At 39.1% G+C, this 19,750-nt stretch overlaps 1 protein-coding gene across 3 annotated transcripts in view; it reads left to right on the forward strand.

Moving 5' to 3' along the window:
* tenm2a (teneurin transmembrane protein 2a) overlaps positions 1 to 19,750 on the forward strand; it is a 2,790,214-nt gene that overhangs the window by 494,065 nt on the left and 2,276,399 nt on the right. For all 3 annotated transcript variants that reach the window (XM_072590496.1, XM_072590497.1, XM_072590504.1), the window contains one exon: positions 9,550 to 9,751. The gene's annotated coding sequence lies outside the window, so the exon portion shown is untranslated. The remainder of the gene's footprint in view (positions 1 to 9,549; positions 9,752 to 19,750) is intronic.

A 19,750-nucleotide genomic window follows, 5' to 3' on the forward strand; every position in this document is an offset into this window, starting at 1 on the left:
GCAATTTCAAGAAGAACCAAAAACAAAGGCTTAAGTCTTCCTCATAAAGAATTGTACATATCTATTCCTCATCATTGAAAAGTGCTAGAAAAAGACAGTAGGTCAGGTAGCATCCAAGGAGCAGGAGAGTCAACATTTCAGGCATGAGCCCTTCATTCCTGATGAAGGGCTTATTCCTGAAACATCGTCTCTCCTGCTTCTCGGATGCTGTTTGACCTGCTGTGCTTTTCCAGCACCACACTCTTCGACTCTGATCTCCAGCATCTATAGTCCTCACTTGCTCCTATATCTATTCCTCATGTCAGATACATAGGTTGATAATCTTGCCACAACTGGGGAGTCAAAAGAAGTAATGATGAGGTAGAACTGGACATGGTCAATATGTATATGAAAACTTAATGTGAGTTTGTTTCCAGCAGTGTATTTTAATGTTGTTCTTTAGATTCACTTATTGAATGTCGGTATCACTGGCTGATTAGCATTAATTATCCATCCCTAGTTCTCAGTAGGAAGGTGGTGAAGAGTTGCCTTCTTGAACCAGTGTAGTCCATGTGCAGTATGTTGACCCACAAAGCCCTGAGTGTGGGAATACAAGTGACAGTGAAGGAACAGCGATGTATTTCCAAGTCAGTATAATGAGTGGCTTGGATGGGCACTTGCATCGGCCATTGTCATAATAAATGACAGCGTAGGCTTGAAGGGTCAGTAGGCCTACTCCTGCTCCTATTTTCTATGTTTTTACGTCTCATGGACAAGATGGGCTCAGAGAGGCCAAATGAGAGAAAAGCCTCATGAAGATGTAGAGTTTGAGACTGGAACAGAGAATACATCACAGAAAGTTTGGCTAGATGGGTTAACGAAAGGGGTAAGGAAAATGTGGTAGAAGCAGCTGATTGGCTGACCTTCATCACAGTGAACATGAAAGTCTGATTTGGAGAAGGGAAGGGTAAGGAGAGATAGGTTTAGACCATAAAATCATAAGACATATGAGTGGATGTAAGGCCATTTGGCCCATTGAATCCACTCTGCCATTTAATCATGGCTGATGGGCATTTCAACTCCAGTTACCCGTACTCTCCCTATGGCCCTTAATTCCTTGTGAGATCGAGAATTTATCAATCTCTGCCTTGAAGACATTTAACATTCCGGCCTCCACTGCACTCTGTGGCAATGAATTCTACAGGCCCACCAGTCTCTGTTCTAAATTGACCCCCTCTAATTGTAAGGCTGTGCACACTGGTCCTCGTCTCCCCACCTAACGGAAACAACTTCCCAGCGTCCACCCTTTCTAAGCCATGCATTATCTTGTAAGTTTCTATTAGATCTCCTCTCAACCTTCTAACCTCTAATGAATACAATCCCAGGATCCTCAGCTGTTCATTGTATGTTAGGCCTACTTTCTAGGGATCATCCGTGAGAATCTCCACTGGACATACTCCAGTGCCAGTATGTCCTTTCTGAGGTGTGGGGCCAAAAATTGAACACAGTTTTCTAAATGGGGCCTAACTAGAGCTTTATAAAGTCTAAGAAGCACATCGCTGCTTTTATATTCCAACCCTCTTGAAATAAATGCCAACATTACATTCACTTTCTCAATCATGGACTCAGCCTGCAAGTTAACCTTTAGAGAATCCTATACTAGCAGTCCCAGATCCCTTTGTACTTTGGCTTTATGAATTTTCTCGTTGTTTAGAAAATAATCCATGCCTGTATTATTTTTTTCCAAAGTGCAGACTTTGCATTCCCTCACGTTGAATTTCATCAGCCATTTCCTGGACCACTCTTCTAAACTGTCTAAATCTTTGTGCAGCCTCCCCACCTCCTCAGAACTACCTGCCTGTCCACCTGACTTTGTATCATCGGCGAACTTCACCAGAATGCCCCTAGTCCCTTCCTCCAGATCATTAATATATAAAGTGAACAGCTGCGGCCCCAACACTGAACCCTGCGGGACATCACTTGTCATTCCAATAAAGAACTTTTTATCTCAACTTCTGTCAGAGAGCCAATCCTCAATCCATGCCAGTAGCTCACCTCGAACATCATGGACCTTCACCTTACTTCGCAGCCTCCCATGAAGCATCTTATCAAAGATCTTTTGGAAGTCTAGATAGATAACATCCACTGGGTTTCTCTGATCTAACCTACTTGTTACCTCTTCAAAGAATTCTAACAGATTTGTCAAGTACAACCTCTCCTTACTAAATCCATGCTGACTTGTTCTAATCTGATCCTGCACTTCTAAGAATTTAGAAATCTCATCCTTAACGATGAATTCTGGAATTTTACCTACAACCGAGGTTAGGCTAATCATCCTATAATTTTCCATCTTTTGTCTTGATCCTTTCTTGAACAAAGGGGTTACCACAGCGATTTTCCAATCATCTGAGACTTTCCTGTCCTGGGTTTGCTGTAGGGAAAAAAAGCTGCAGTTATTGTTAAAAATCACACAACACCAGGTTATAGTCCAACAGGTTTAATTGGAAGCACACTAGCTTTCGGAGCGTCGCTCCTTCGTCAGGTGATAGTGCACTATATGAAGGAGCGATGCTCCGAAAGCTAGTGTGCTTCCAATTAAACCTGTTGGACTATAACCTGGTGTTGTGTGATTTTTAACTTTGTACACCCCAGTCCACCACCGGCATCTCCAAATCATGGCAATTATTGTTGCATTCCAGGATTATCCTGAAGCAGTGAACAGTTTTAGCAGACAAGAGTTTTATGAGGTGCAGCCAGGCTATATTATGTGTCTAAATTAATTACCCACTATATCCTTTCAAATTCCTCTCTATAATTTAAACAAGGGGAGATGAGGCTCACACCTGGGAAAATAGCCGGTGAGAGAGAGAATAATGGGTTTTTGGGGATTATGACATCAAAGATGAAGGTGAGGACATGGCTTTAGTAGCAAATCACCTGGGTTGGGGGGGTGGCAAAGTAGTTGGGATTTTGGAAATGCAGCTGTTAAGTGAATTGGAGAAAAGGTTTTTATAATGCCCAGGGATGTATAGAGAAGGAGGTAGGATTGGAGCTTGGAAGGGAATGTGGGTGGTGATTGATAGAAAGAAAAGAAATATGATATTGAAGCAAATGTACTACAAAGTCTCATGTTCTTAATGTGCATACTTAGTGACAAGAGATTAATTGAAACTATTTTAAAACTGTTTATTCTGGAAACTGACCTTAGCTTAATAACTCACTTGATAATGGAAGGAATCAGTTTAAGATTAAGTGTAGAATCAAAAATCTGAGAAAGTGCAATAGCATCTGAATAAAGGAGTCTCTGAAAGTCAAGAATTCAGTAACTTTGAGCCCAATTGATTCTTTCCAATAACTGAGCTGAAATAATTAATTAATCTTTCTTTAGACTTTGAGTAACAGTCAGTCAGTCCTTAATTAAATCACACTGTAATATGGCAGGCAACACATTTGGAAGAAAAGCTTTCACTCCATGTAACCCCAAAGTATAATTGCAGGCTGTTTCTGTTGTTCAGCTATTTGCCTTCCAATAAAATTTAATAGGATACTAAAATGTCAATCGAACAAAAATAAAACAGAACATTTCTGGCTTACATCGTTAATTGTTTCCTGTCCTCAGTTTCCTCCCCCTCCATTTCAAGTTCATTGGCATATAGCCTCCTTCAGGAAACATCAAATCATTTGTTATCCCCAATTAACCCTCTCTCTAATCTCCCTTTTCTGCTTAACACCCTGAGAAATGTTATTGCCTACCAGCTTCCAGGCCACCTCTTCCAAAATGTGAAATCATATCAACACTACCACAAGGTGGCACAAAGAGCATGCATGCGCTAAAGGTCAAGCAACATATCTACAATACTCCTTATTATGACTTTAAGAGTGGGAATTTAGCAAATATTAAACTCAAATACAATTCAGCATCTGCAGTATTTGTCTGTTGTATCAATTTGAAATCATCTCCTTTAAGAATACACCCGACAACAAGGGTCATTTTATTGTGAAAACAGCTCTATCATTGGTGGTTCTGCGAAGACCCTTTGGATTCAGATATTCACATTTTCAATGTTCTTCTAATTTTTGGTTGCAGGCTTCTAGGCTGCTATATTCTTCACAAATTGTTTCTTTAATATTGGTCTCATCAATATTTTTATCGCTTGCTTCTTCGTGATTTTGAATGTTTCTCCGTCTTCCTCTTGATCTAGGACTTGAGTTTCTTCACATTGACTACCAGCTAAAGCTTTCCTTATCACAGCCAGCAACATCCCCCTGATATTGCTCCAACCCACCAGGACTGTACTGCTGATCCACAGTCCAGACGAAGTCTGAGAGCACCAAGTCACTGGTGCCATCTGGGCTTTATTAGGAGGCCATTGCTGTTTTTGCCATGAGAATTGCCCTAATCAATTGTGGTTAACCTTCTCATTGACTGTAACAATAAGCTAATTGGCTGAATTTTACACTTCCATAGCAAAGTGCCAGTTTTGTCAGGTTTTATGGAGGGTTTCCCTCTGCAAGGTCTAGCAAGATTTCTCATGATAACCTCTTTATCTATTCAGTCATGGGGTGAGGGCATTTTTTTGCCCATTCCTAGTTGCCCCAGAGGGCAGTCAAGAGTCAACTACATTACTCTGGGTCTGGAGTCACATGTAGGCAGTTTCCTTCCCTTAGGAGCTCTAATGAATCAGATGGTTTTACTGACAATCACCAATGGTTTCGTGGTCATCATTAAGCTCTTTATTCAATCTACCACTTGTTATGGCAAGATTCAAACTCAGGTCCCGAGAACATTACCTGTGTCTCTGGATTAACAGTCCAGGGATAACACCACTCAGCCATTGCTTCCCCTTAAACCTGCCTGCCTCATTACCTTAGTACCTGCTCCTATATCTCCCCTCACGTTCAATGCTGCCTGATTCTATCACTCACCATATTCAGAAGAACTCACAATGACCAGAAAAAATGTTGCAAGAGCTGGAGTTTGAGTCAAAGACATAGTACCCCTGTACAGGAAGTTCCTGCATAAAGCTCAATTTTTAGCCCAGCATATTAGCAGAGGCCAAATATGTCACATGTTCTCTTTCCTGAGCTCCAAATTGTCCATACTCAGACATGAACATCTTGCTCCACACTGTATATCATTCCTAATCACTCTTAAAAAAAAATAACTTGAGAATGTTCATCCTCTTTTCAGTCATGGCTTTATTCAACCATATCCCTGCAATTTCCTCAAATCTCACATGTTTTTGTGTCAGACACTGGCCTTGTGTATTCCCTATCTTACTGCCCCATCATTAATATCGTGATTAGTTTAAATATTATTCAATGCTAGTTCAACAGACAGTTCAAATTGTGAATTATAAATGTATTTGGATCTCTTAGAATAGCAGAGAGAGGAATGTATTACAAACATTCTACTTATCAGCATTACTGTTAGTTTTATGATTATTGTGATCCTATCTCAAACATCCCACATCTCTTTCCATACAGCTCCTTTCACATCTTTTAACATATGTGAAACTTACACTTACTTCTCCCAAAAATGTCTTCATTGATTGTTTTGCATCTGCTGCCTTATCTGCTTTTGTCACAAGTGCCTTCTGTTTGACAATAATTTTTAAAAAAATATAATTGCAACTTCTTGTGAGGAAAGTTTTGAAAGGAGGTGATAAATAAATAAATGACCTTTAATTCTGAAGGAGGGTCACTGGACCCAAAACTGATACCTCTGCACGGATGCTGCCAGATCTGCTGAGGTTTGTTTTTGCAATTTCTGTTTGTGTTTCTGATTTCCAGCGTCCACAGTCCTTTTAGTTTTTTAAACAAATCACCTAATTGTTCTCAGAATTCAGTCTCTATACAACCTTTCACATTGTGTACTTTACTGGCCCTTTGCAAAATAAGTTTTGGTTCGCTTCCAAGAAAGGTCAGTGACACTCACCATCAGTACTCTTATGCAGTAAACAAAAGGATGTGCATTTAAATGTTGCCTTTCACACACTCAGGACATCCCAATGATCTTTACAACACACAGAAAACTTTTGAAGTGTAGTCAGTTTCAATGAAGGGAAGACTTAATATTGTGCCAGAGCTTAAAGCCTCGTCATTTGAATGATTTGTATTTACTTTCAACCAAGGGATTGTGTATCTATCCACATAAAACAGATTGCAGCGGTTTGAGAAGGCAGCTAATCATCACTTTCTCAAGGGCAAGAGTGATGTGCAATAAATGCTGGCTCTGCCAGTGTTGCCCACAGCCTATGAGCAAATTTTTAAAAATGCAGATTTTATCAGTTCCTTCATATATAACTATGCTTATTGCCTAGTGAATCGAATTTCTATCATTACTAAAAACAATGCTTTCATTTTAATTACTGAAATGCATTTTAAATGCAAGAAAATAGATCTGACTTATTGATAAGGAGAGAATTGAATTGTGGGTGGGAACTGTTCCTGCTACCTGTGCCTGGTTTTTCAAAAAGCTGTTCCATTCAGTGCCACGTCCCAACATTTTTCCATGACTCTGCAAATCAGACCTCTTCAAATGTTAGAATAATTGCTTCCTGAAAATTGCTATGGATTCAGATTCCATTATGTGTTTGGTTCATGCAATCTAGACCTTAAGAATCTTCGTGAAGAAATTTCCGCACATTTCCATTTTAGGACTTTGGTGAATTTATATTTAACATTGTTGATGTTTGTTAACCAACCCACTTACCAAAAGAAATTGATTCTCCCCAACTCAAAACTCCTTCATTATTCTCAGCAACCTTGATTCCTTGATCTCCTGCTTTCAGGAGAACAACTCCAGCTTTTCACCATAACTGCTTTCTCATCTCTTTCTCATCCTGGTAACCTGTACCTTCTGCAGGTATTAGAAAGCTTCCTAAAGCATGGTGTCCAGAATTGTCCACAGTCCTCCACCTGATTTCCAAAGCTTTTATGTGACTTCCTTAGTTTCCAGTTAAATTCCTCCTATTTACAAAGGCAAGCACATGCTGTAATATGCTTTCTTCATTTCCTCTGGACCTGCCCTGTCACCTAGAATCAATCGAGTGTAAAATGCCATTCATTTACCAAAAGTAAAGAGAAACAAGCATATTAAAAGATCAGAATTAGCCCCAAAACCCATGGGTTTTATTGATAAGATGGCAAAGAAGGTTGTTTTTAAGCCTCATAAAAACTGGCCTGTAACTTACCCTGAAGCATATTGCTGAAAGGATTGTTTCCAGTCTGGATATACCTATATATGGATGTGAGAGCCTCAATTCATTTGTCTCAAGTTATAACCTGACAACACACTTTGGCAGATCAATACGTCTGTATGAATAGGAAAGATAATCGTGATCTCATTAACAGATGGGAAAGAGTTTGCATCCGTCTGACTTCAGCTGTAGCCTGTTCTCGGTACATAATGCTGTGTAGAGTATTATATCAGATGTCATTTGCAGATGTTGGCACATTTGCAACATATGAGTCCTGTAAAGCATCCTTTGCAGTGCAGACTGAGGAAGGCGAGATCTCTACAGTATACTGTAAAATCTTTGTCATCATCTTTTAATTTTCTCAGTAAATGTTAGAAGATCAAATGTTACGTTGATTGAATTAAGCATTCTGGCATCATTAACTGAAATGTAATGCATAAAAGAAGAAATTGGAGAGAATGAAATTATAAATCCTCATGGTCCTTTTTATAGTTATAAAACATGAAAAATGATAGCATCAAATCCTATGAGGCTTATAAAATCAACTGTAGTTGAATGCATAGAATTTCAGCAGCCAACACCTCTTACTACTCACTGCTATTTTGTAAAATCCCAGTAGACTATTCATTCCCAGTGTAAAACTCCAATAGACAAAATTTCTTCTTTTCACTCTCATTATGTAGGATTCCGGATAAAAGCATTGCATTTAACCTAGTTATCCAGTTTCTAATGAACAGCACACTAATGCAGATGCTCCCTCCCATAAGGCAGCATTATAAAGTAGCATATTTTGAAGAATGCTGGCTGCTGTAAAAGGCGCACTTTTGTTCTTGAGTTTCTGCTTTTGAGTTCATTGACGAATAAATAATTAAATCGGCCGGGGTACACGGATTTGTATATTGAACATCTTTTTTCCCTGAAGCTGAAAGAAATGCAGCCTTTGATACATGCTGAACCTTAAATAATTCAGCCATAGTGACAAAAGAGAATCACATTCTCAAAACATTATATTTGACCTGAGGGTAACTTGTATTTGCTGTGAAAAATAGAAAGAGAAGCTGCCCATTGGTGTGCCTTGTTGGATTGTGAACAACCACCCAATTCACCTCTCCTCGCTTGAGATCTTAACGTGTTTGAGATATGCCATCTGGAACCATGACAGATTGGGAATGTCAGCAGGTCAGGCTATATCTGAGGAGTAGGACAATTGATGTTTCAGGCAGTGAGGGGAGTGTGTCAGTGTCAGTGTGACAGTGAGGCGAGTGTGACAATGAGGGGAGTGTGACAGTAAGGGGAGTGTGACAATGAGGGGAGTGTGACAGTAAGGGGAGTGTGTCAGTGAGGGGAGTGTGCCTGAAATGTCGATTCTCCTGCTCCTTGGATGCTGCCTGACCTGCTGTGTTTTCCAGCACCACACTCTTGATTCTGATCTCAAGCATCGGCAGTCCTCACTTTCTTTTACATTGGGAATGTCACCCAAGTATTGTCATAGCATGACCATGATACAAAGATAAAAATTCAGTGGAAAGTTACAATGATTGTGAACTGGAAACAAGTTTCCAGTTTCTGAGGAAGGGTCACTCGATCTGAAACGTTAACTCTGATTTTTCTCCACAGATGCTGCCTGGCCTGCTGAGCTTTCCCAGCAATTTCTATTTTGTGGCATGTTTCCTGTGTTTGCATTCACAGTTTCCCTTGATTGGGGGAAAAAAATGTAAAAATGAAATTATTTCACTCCAGAAACTCAACTGCTCTGTGTACATCAGTCTGCACAAATCTAATGATTGTGTTCAGGTGCAGTTTTTTTTGTGAAGTTTCTATTTGTGACTGTCACAAATATATTTGAGATTCTCGATATATTCTCAATGTATTTGAGAACTAGTATACAAGATAACGAGAGAGCGTGTCAGAATTTTGAGCACGACGTCTCAATGAAACAGATTAACCTTCCAATTTCCTCTTATAAAGTATTAATTTGAGAAAAATTGACAAACCGAAGAATGTAGGCTATAGATTGGGATTAAGTCTATGTGAATTAATTGAACTGATCAGTCAATTTAACACAGGACTTCCCAAGGGTGACAAGTTAAGTGATTTCTGCTGCTTTTCACTCCTGGGCCTGTTGAGTTCCCTCTTGATGGCAAGAAAGATGCGCAGAGCTCTTATAGAGTTCCGAAATGGCTACAGTTCCAAATGTTACAACAAGAAAATAAGCCTTAAATAGAAATTGTTTTGTTGCACTATTTTGTTCCTCTGAAAGAAGCCTCCTGCTAGAATTGAATTGTTTTGTTGACAAGCAATGAAATTTGTCCTGCGTGTGGAAGTAAAATTTTATTCTGATTTTCAGGTTTTGTTATTTTTTTTTCAGAGCACAAATATCCGGTATCACAGTGACTGGCTGTGTCAATGATTCTATTTCCATCATCTGCTCTGTTGAAATTGGTAGTGATTCCCATTTGTATGCAAGGATATTAGAGGGCTCAAGGGTCATAACCTCACAGTACAGAGAATAAATTCACACAAGACTCAGAAAGAAAAGAAACAACAGCTTTGGAAGCTGTGACAAGCTGGTAAGTAGATAGCAAGTTGTATATATGCATGCTTATTCAGTTTTTTATAAACCTTTCAGTTTTAGCACTCCTATCCCTACTCTTTTCTGTTTTTGTTGCCATATGCATGTCCATGCACAAGATGGCATCATATAACTTCATGTAGTCAGCATCTTTAAGGGAAAATGCATGCACAAAGAGGAAAGCAGCCTAGACCATGCCATCAGGTATTAAAACATCTGTGGGTTCAGATAAAACCTTACAATTTCTGAATATTTGTGAACCTTAGCATGGATTTGTACTTTGCACACTGCTGCACATTCATTAACTAGAGGCAGTGGAGTTTGATGTTGAAATTTAAATGAATCAACAAATAGAGACATGCCAACTATCCATGGTTAACTTAAGCTCCAGAGGTATTCTTTTCTCTCTCTACTTACAGCAAATGCAATGTCTTGTCTGTGGTAGTCAAAGGTAAATTAGGAGTGAATTCAAGTGCATTGTCATGTATTAGAAACATTTTAAAATATTTTGCAATAACAGAACCTAAAATTCAATGACTGCTACAGGAGCAAAAGTGGCAGTTAATTTGTGCACAGAAATATTTCACAAGCATGACAGATAATGAATTAATTCGTCTTTTTTTGAGGAAGGGATACTTAAATTTTTGCTAAATTACTGAATAAAGTAAATTAGACAATTATTGAACCATTTATCTGGAAGATGACATTTGTGACAGTGCATTGAAATGTCACCTTATTCTGTGCTACAGCATTATATTGAAGTCCACAATTATCTGACTCAGAGACAAGAGTTCAGTCAATGGAGTGAAGCAATTAAAAGGGCTTATATGGTGCAATCAGTTACTGAACAGTAATTTCACTTCTGGATCCATAGTTTGAACATACCTAGACTGATTAGCAATCTTGACCTTGTTCCAATTGAGCATTGTTTTACGAATCTTCCTGAAGGTGAACTTTATTGGTGGGCTACTCACCCACCCAGTTGAAATAGTGGTTGTCACCACATCAGTTTTATATCTGACTGTTCCATGGTGATACTATTTCATAAAACTGGGACATCTGCCCTTTAGGGACAGATAATCCTATTCATCAGTGTTCCTGACAAACTGATTGGCATGCAGGCAATCCTGAAGTCCTATCCACATCAGAAGCAAGTAGTAGTTACTGGCAAAACTGTACACAGCCCCCAGCAAGGAAGAGCTTGTCAAACAGCTTTGAAGTCTAGGCGTTTTGTTTGAAGATGGATGTAGATGTAAATGAGGGGTAGGGTTTTAAAGACCAGATTGGATGCATAAATTGGGGTAAAATCTGTGGGGGATGGATACAATGACACTCCCCACCCCACCAACCACCACCTTCACTTGTAAAACCAGCCATGCTGGACACTTTCCTTTGGTCTTTCCTAGCTGCAGATATTATAGCGATGGAGATAAAATAAGATCATTAAGTGGCCAATAATAGTTCCCTTAAATAAACATTAAGATCGAACAGTGGGCAGACTACTTGACATCTTACCGAATGCTGATAATATACAAGACATCATGGGTGGATGGGAAGGTTCTGGGCTGACCACTGCTTTCAATTACACTAGTGTGCAGGGGTAGAGGCATAGAATCTACCCTCCTGTAATTTATCAATAAGCCATAGTGTCACTGAGAGAGACCAGAGAATGTTTTACTGTGGAAAATGAAAGTGTCCAATGGTGCAGTAATAGATGCTGTTGTGAAGATATATCTTGCTCTGCCTGACATGGAAATACTTGTTGCTGACAATGAAGGAAAAACATTAGTAAATGTTCATTTTTCCAGGGTTGACAGACACAAAATTTCTCAGTAAAATAAAAAAAAAGCTCATGAAGTTATAATAAAAGTAATTCCCTTGTAGACTACCTGATGTGCCCTCTCAAGTTAAACACAACAACAATTATATGACATGGTCTCAGAGCTTCCTATATGTTAAACTACATAACATATATCACAGAGACTGGATTTTTGATAAGTATTTTGAAGCTTTTTAGCAACATTATTTGCACAGTTATAAAATCTCAAATTTATGCCTGGTTTGATTTCTATGCTTATCGATGTTATGGCTAATGTCCTGACTGTGGCCTAAATAACATTGCTGATTGCATTGCGATTTTTGAAGGTCAGGCACGGATCATTATATTGAAACATCAGATGTTGTGATTTCATTAAATTGTCTTCAAGTTATTTTGCTTCTCTAGGTCCTATGCAAATATAACAACACTAGCCACACTTCTGCAAATATCAGCTATAGTTCCAGTACAGCATTCCTGCTTCTGACCCAGAAGGCTGTGAATCCAATTCCCACCTGGGAGATTTGATCACAAAGTATTTGCTAACATCATAATACAGTCATTTTGAGTGTTTCCAGACTGGAGATACTACCTCTTAAGTGAAACATTAAATCTCAGCCCCATCTGCCCCCTTGCATGAACATAAATAATTCCGTAGTGTCCTGATGAAGCTAGAGCAAGGGAGTACTCTATGGTATGCTGGCCAATATTTAGCCTTCAACAAATATCATGAAAAAGTGACTTAGCTGAATATTATCTCATTGCTTCTTGTGTGTAAACACAGTGCTGCATTTCCTTGCATCACATCAGTGACTGTGCATCAAAAATGCTTCAATGACTGTAGAATGCATTGAGGCATTTTGAGATTGTTAAACTGCTTAGGCAAATGCAAGTTCTTTCATTTGCCTTGTGTAGTGATATTTTGTGGATGAAGTTGCAAGCCTTTAAATGGCTTGGAACTGGAAACAAAATCCTGTGTTGCCTTGTCTTGCATTCGTACTTAAAAATTGTTTCTTGTTCTGGTGGTGTAAGACCTTTCCACCTTACATAAAACAGGTGAGACCACATTGGCTAAAATGTTCCAAAGCTACTGATTCTTTAAATTGAAATAACTTACCAGAGTGAAAAATGTTTTCAAGTCAGGTATGAGGTATTGCAAAGAATCTCAAAAGTGTTTGAACATGTCAAAACAATGTAGTCTAACCTTAAAAGTTCATTGGTAAAAAGACATTCAGAACATTATGTTCATTCTTCTTAATTTCAAAGACACTTTGACAGCTCTGTAAGGTCTTGGTGAATGTCAAGGATAATTTTTGGGACTTAGTGTTTCTAGTTGTGAAGAGAAATACTCTTGAGTTCTACTTGTTTTCCTCAGAGAAAAGATTGATAGACACAATTCAATTTTGAAAATGCTTAAAGCAATTGTGAATAAAGATCTGAGTATTATCCTTAACTTCAGCAATGATGACAAAAGTAGAGGGCATCAGAATAATATTGAACATGGTGAGAATATAGATGAATAGAATTTCTTTCCCTTGCTATGTGCTGAATATTTCAAAGTCTTCAGCAAAAGAACTTAATGCACTGACAATTTTTAAACCAGAGGCTTATAAATATCTGTTGAAGAATAGAGTGAAGGTTGTACGTATTGCCATAGATGATCAAATACTGTGCCTCTTGGGCTATGGATGCTTCATTAAAGAATGCAATTGAACTCAATTTCACAATGTGATTTCAGTGTCACATATATCCCAGTGTTTCATTTCATTACTTACTGGTTTATTCAACCCTTAATTTTTGTCATTTTCTCTTAATCCCTCAATTCTTTTCGAGTAAGAGAAAGGTTTCACAATTGCTAGATGATATTAAATGAAAAGGTCCCCTAACACAAATACCATTCTCTCTTCACTGATTTTAGGCCACTCCCTGTTGTTGGCTGTTCGGCTGTATGCAACCTTGATGTGCTATTTGACCTTGAGCTGTGTTTCTGGCATGAATCCTCTCTGTCACAAATATTATCTACTTCCATCTCTATAACTGCTTGTCACTACTCTGCCTTAACCCACTCTGCATAACTACCACCTATTTTCCACCATTCATAAAGTTAAGCTCATCCAAAACTCTTCTATTGATACCTTAACTCATGTCACATAGCTTCCACACATTGGACTGATGTTCATTTACTGGATCCAGGTTCACCAGTGTTAAATTTTAAAATCCCTCATCTTCTTGTTCAGTTCTCTCCATCATCAAGACCCTATCTCACTCTACAAAATCCTCCAGTCCTTCAACCCAGATGGATTGTGGTTGATTTTGAACTGAAATGGTTGAGCAAGCCAAGCAGTTTTTGGTCAATTAGGAATAGGCCTTCAGCAAAGTCCATGGTCCATCAAATGAATAATAAAACAAAAGGCTTTGAGTCCAGGGAGCAACTCACCCAATTGCTGCACCTAGCACCGTCAAATAAAACAAAGAGTGCAGCATCCTTTAGATTAAGTGTACCTCAGAGACAGAGAGAACATCTGAGAAGAAATCCCAAATTCTACAAATCGAATTATTTGAAGTGTTTAGAGCAAGAAAACTTTCAGGTGCAAGTCAACTTTTGTAGTCGCCTAAACACCATTTCAAGATGATGAACATCGTTATTTCCACTTCAAACAATTAGAAAGGATTTAGTGAATCATTTTGGAAAAACATAGAAAATAGGAACAGGCCCTTCAGCCCTTAAAGCTTTTTCAATATGATTGTGGCTGATCATCCAACTTAGGATCCTATTCTTGCTAACTCAATCTGCAGCCCCCCCCCCCCCACCCCCCAACCCCCATACCCTTGGATCTCTTTAGCTGTAAGAATTGTATCGAATGCCTTATTGAACACACTCAATATGTTGGTTTCAACCACTTTCTGTGGCAGAGAATTCCACAGACTCACCACTGTCTGGATAAAGAAATCCTAAATTCCATTTCATTCGATTGTGGTTCCAAACTCTGGACTCTCTGGCCATTGGCAACATCATTGCTGCATTTATCATATCTAATCCTGTTAGAATTGTAGAGAGTTCTATGAGTTTCCTGCTCATTCTTCTAAACTGCATTACATTAAGTTTAACTGGTATACGAGGATCTTGTTGCATCCCCCTTCCCCCTTCCCCAATCTATAACCATTCAGATAATATCCTTCCTTCTGATTTCACCACCAGAGTGAATAATTTCACATTTATCCACATTACACCTCACCTGAATTGAATTGAAATAAATTTATTGTCACATGTACCGAGGCACAGTGAAAAGCCTTGTCTTGTGAGCAATACAGGCAGATCAGAGAATTAACTAACATAGATACATAAATAATAGGTAAACAGCAGCAAAAACAAAAACACAGGTATAGGTGAATGTAAAGAGTATGTCAGTCCATTCAGTATTCGAATAACAATAGGGTAGAAACTGTTTCGAAACCAGCCAGTGTGTGTGTTCAGGCTTCTGTGCTGTCTCCCTGATGGTAGAGGTTGTAGAAAAACATTGCCAGGGTGGGTTGGATCTTTGAGAATGCTGGCAGCCTTTCCTCGACAGTGGGCCTGGTAGATGGATTCTCTCCATGGGAGGTTGGCCTTTATTGTCCGGGCCGAGTTCACCCCTCTCTGTAACCATGTCCTATCTTGAATGGTATAGTTGCCATACCAGGTATTGATAGGTCCAAACAGAATTCGTTCAATGGTGCTTTGTCCAAGTCACACTAAAACATCTCCATGTCCTCCTCACAGTTCATCCTCCCATCCAGTTTTCTAAACTTGGACATATTTTATTTAGTTCCTACATCTAAATCATTAATATATGTTGTGAATAGCTGGGGTCAAAGCAATGATCATTACTCATCATTACCTGCCACTCAGTAAAAGACCTGTTTATTCCTACTCTTTGTTTCCTGTCTGCCAACCATTGCCCTGTCCATGTTAGTACATTGTCCCCAATCTCATGCACTTTAATTTGACATGCTAATCTCTTTTGTAGAACTTTAATAAAGCTTTCTAAAAGTTCAAACAAACCACATCCACTGGCCCCCCATATCAAATCTGAGTTACATCCTCAAAATTCTCATAAATTTGTCAGGCACGATTTCTCATTCATAAATCCACGCTGACCCTGCCTCATCCTGTCACCTGACAAAGTCAGGTTCCTCGTCCTCCCTGTGGGGGGCACCTGGCTTCTGTACTGTCTCCCTGATGGTAGAGGTTGTAGAAAAACATTGCCAGGGTGGGTTGGATCTTTGAGAATGCTGGCAGCCTTTCCTCGACAGTGGGCCTGGTAGATGGATTCTCTCCATGGGAGGTTGGCCTTTATTGTCCGGGCCGAGTTCACCCCTCTCTGTAACCATGTAAAAAACATTTAAGCCAGAGACAAGTTTCAGTGACAAGTACCCTGCGCAATAGCTAAAGTTGTAATGTTGTGACTCCCTTTCTAGCGATAGAAGTCTAGAATACTGAGGGAAATGTTTATTATATTCTTGAATTGCTGAAGAATGGATGAGTATTTTCTCTAACCCACTCACCTGTTATTTATGGGGAAACACTTGCTTACTACTTGGCACTTCATTTCAAAGCCCTGTCAGAGATTAAGAATTTATTTAATATATGTGTGTGGCGAGAAAGAGAGACACAACGCAAAGAACTGAATGTGAACTTGATCCTACTGTTGCGTGCCACTACAGTGCTTACTTCACTTTCCGATTCATTACTGCCAGTCATTATCTAATTCCAAATGTCGTGTATTGAGCCTAGTCATCAGGTGATAAAAGGGTCTTGGCATCTGGAACTGACTGCAGCACAGCTCATGCCGACAAATCATCTTGGCTGTTGCCCAAGGCCGTCCGGCTGTCAAGGAGGAAAATTACCTTTTCTATCACACTAATTGACCACTTGCTGCGATGACTCCCATAAAGACAAAGTAAAGCTGAAAATGACAATGTTGGCACTTTCTAAATAACAAGTGATTATTTACAGCAGGGTTCTCAACTGTCTGCTTTGAATACATAGGTTAGGCTCCTTGCTTTATCAGTTTTAATGAATGACTTGTTCACACGGGTGATCACACTGTGCACTGTATGCAAATTGATTAGTTACAATGGTCAGATTATAATATGCATTTATACCAGAGTCTTCTGTCATTGTTATACGACAGAAAGTCACTTGGGACACCCACTGATTATACTGCAATGTAAATTTTTCTTCTGATAACACACTGGATCCTATATGCCACAATCTTATTTCATTGTGAGTTTGAAGGTCTGAGCATGCGCAATTGTTTGAGTATAAGGTATATCATCACATTGTATGAACCTGTTTCAACAGAATTAGCCTTTAATACTGATCTTGCATTTTATATAAGAATAGATTAACATAAAAATTAAGCACAGGAATGAAATTTTCACCCCCTCAAGTCTGCTTCACTATTTGATATGATCTTGGCTGTTCTGACTGCAGCTTCTACTTTTGCATCTGTCCACCATACCTTTCAAATTTTGGTAGTCAACAATCTATAGTATAGTGTTAAAAATATTTAAAGATTATACCTCTGCTACTGTCTGAGGAGGAGAATTCCACAGACTAATAAGTAACAAAATTCTCCTCACCTCCATCTTAAACGTAGATCCTTTAGTTTTAAGCCATGTTTTTACTTCTCGACTTCTTTCCAAGGGGAAATAATATCCACTCTGTCAAGTCACAATATGTTTTTTTGCACATGCAAAAACCTGTGTAAATAATTAATTATGATTGGGTTATGGGGAGAAGGCAGGAGAGTGGGTTGAGAAACCTATCAGCCATGATTGTGTAGAAGAGCAGACTCGATGGGCCGAATGACTTAATTCTGCTCCTGTATCTTATGATCTTATGAAGAGTAGGCTGAGCAAGGGCAAAGGTTTATGATAAATATAAGCTGGACAGTAACTGGTTAACTGAATGTCTTCATAAAAATGATGTGGAGGAGCCAGTGTTGGGCTGGGGTGGACTAAGTTAAAAATCACACAACACCAGGTTATAGTCCAACAGGTTTATTTGGAAACACTAGCTTTCTGAGCGCTGCTCCTTCATCAGGTGGTTGTGAAGCAGGACCATAAGACACAGAATTTATAGCAAAGGATTACAGTGTTATGCAAGTAAAATGATATAGAGTCATAGAGATGTACAGCATGGAAACTGACCCTTCAGTCCAACCTGTCCATGCCGACCAGATATCCCAACCCAATCTACTCCCACCTGCCAGCACCCGGCCCATATCCCTCCAAACCCTTCCTATTCATATACCCATCCAAATGCCTCTTAAATGTTGCAATTGTACCAGCCTCCACCACTTCATCTGGCAGCTCATTCCATACATCATCCTCTGTGAGAAAAAGTTGCCCTGTAGGTCTCTTTTATATCTTTCCCCTCTCACCCTAAACCTATGCCTCTCGTTCTGGACTCCCTGACCCCAGGGAAAAGACTTTGCCTATTTACCCTATCCATGCCCCTCATAATTCTGTAAACCTCTCTAAGGTCACCCCTCAGCCTCCAACGCTCCAGGGAAAACAGCCCCAGTCTGTTCAGCCTCTCCCTGTAGGTCAGATCCTCCAACCCTGGCAACATCCTTGTAAATGTTTTCTGAACCTTTCAAGTTTTACAACATCTTTCCAATAGGAAGGAGACCAGAATTGCACGCAATATTCCAACAGTGGCCGAACCAATGTCCTTTTCCACAGTAAATTTGATGCAAAATACTCATTTAGTATCTCTCCCATTGTTGTTAAGTCTTTCATCTTTTAGGATGGGTTACAGATTTCAGTTCATTAATAAATCCCAGAACTTCTTTTAAGTTACCTTCTCGAGATAACTTAAGGTTTTATAAAAAAAGGGTGACATCTCGGCTCAGGCAATGCAGTAAAGGTGTGAGGTCAGAGTCTGTCTGTATCCCAATCTTGATTCAGACTTGTTCTATTTACATTATTTTTGCAGAATTATATTTGCAGATTCATTCTATTTTGCTCAAAAAATGCACAACCTGTAGGCAGTCAATGCAGACAGTCAATCCGTACAATATTTTGTAAATTCCACTTTAGAAATAGAACCAGTCTGGCTCAAGATTAGGATACAGACAGACACAGACCTCACACCTTTAATGCATTGTCTGAGCTGAGATGTCACTTTTTCAAAATAAAACCTTAAGTTATCTTGAGAATGTGACTTGAAAGAAGTTCTGGGATTTACATATTATTGAATCAATATATGTAACCCATTCTAAAGGATGAAAGACATAATAACAATCTAGGTTTATTAAATATATCATTTTACTTACATGACAATGTAATCTTTTGCAGGAAATTCTGTGTCTTATGGTCCTACGTCACAACCACCTGAAGAAGGAGCAGCGCTCCGAAAGCTAGTACTTCTGAATTGGGTTATAACCTGGTGTTGTGTGATTTTTTTTAACTTCACGAAAATAAACCATACTTATCCTCAATAGACATTTATTGCAAATTGGATTCTTGTGTAAATGGGAACTGTTGTTGAAGAGTATGGATTTTATTTAAGTGAGTAAAGTAGATTGTATAAATGGTGAGCAAAACCCACAAAAACACCAACTGGCCTGTGAAGTAAGGATCTAGAGTTCCATCATCATGTATGCATTCCTGCTTTTACAATATGGACAGGAGCTAAAATTGTGACATACAGTACACATTCCTGTTGAAAGTTACCCTTTGTCGGGTTGCAAAACATGTGGTAATAACTGTCAAAGACTCTACCCAATTGTTCATTCCACTGAGTTCAAAACTAATGACTGATCGGCAAACATCCATATTGTGACACCACCGAAGTTTATTTTTATCCCCACCCACATCTGTCCATGTCAGTTTAAAGCGTCAACAGTTGGAAATTATTTTAAAAGCTTTTTATTGTTCAGGGCATTAATCCATCTTCCTTCATAGAGATCTGAAGTTACATTGTTTCTAACAACTATGATTCAGGAACATTGGAGCCCTCATGTGCAGCAAGTTGTTAGTGAGAACCTGCTGTTTGGCACGGTGGCTCAGTGGTTAGCACTGCTGCCTCACAGCTCCTGGGTTCAATTCTAGCCTCAGGTGACTGTCTGAGTGGAGCTTGCACATTCTCCCCAGCTTTGCTCTGGTTTCCTCCCACAGTCCAAAAACATG

Source organism: Chiloscyllium punctatum, chromosome 20, assembly GCF_047496795.1.
Source record: "Chiloscyllium punctatum isolate Juve2018m chromosome 20, sChiPun1.3, whole genome shotgun sequence".
Lineage (NCBI taxonomy): Eukaryota > Metazoa > Chordata > Chondrichthyes > Orectolobiformes > Hemiscylliidae > Chiloscyllium > Chiloscyllium punctatum.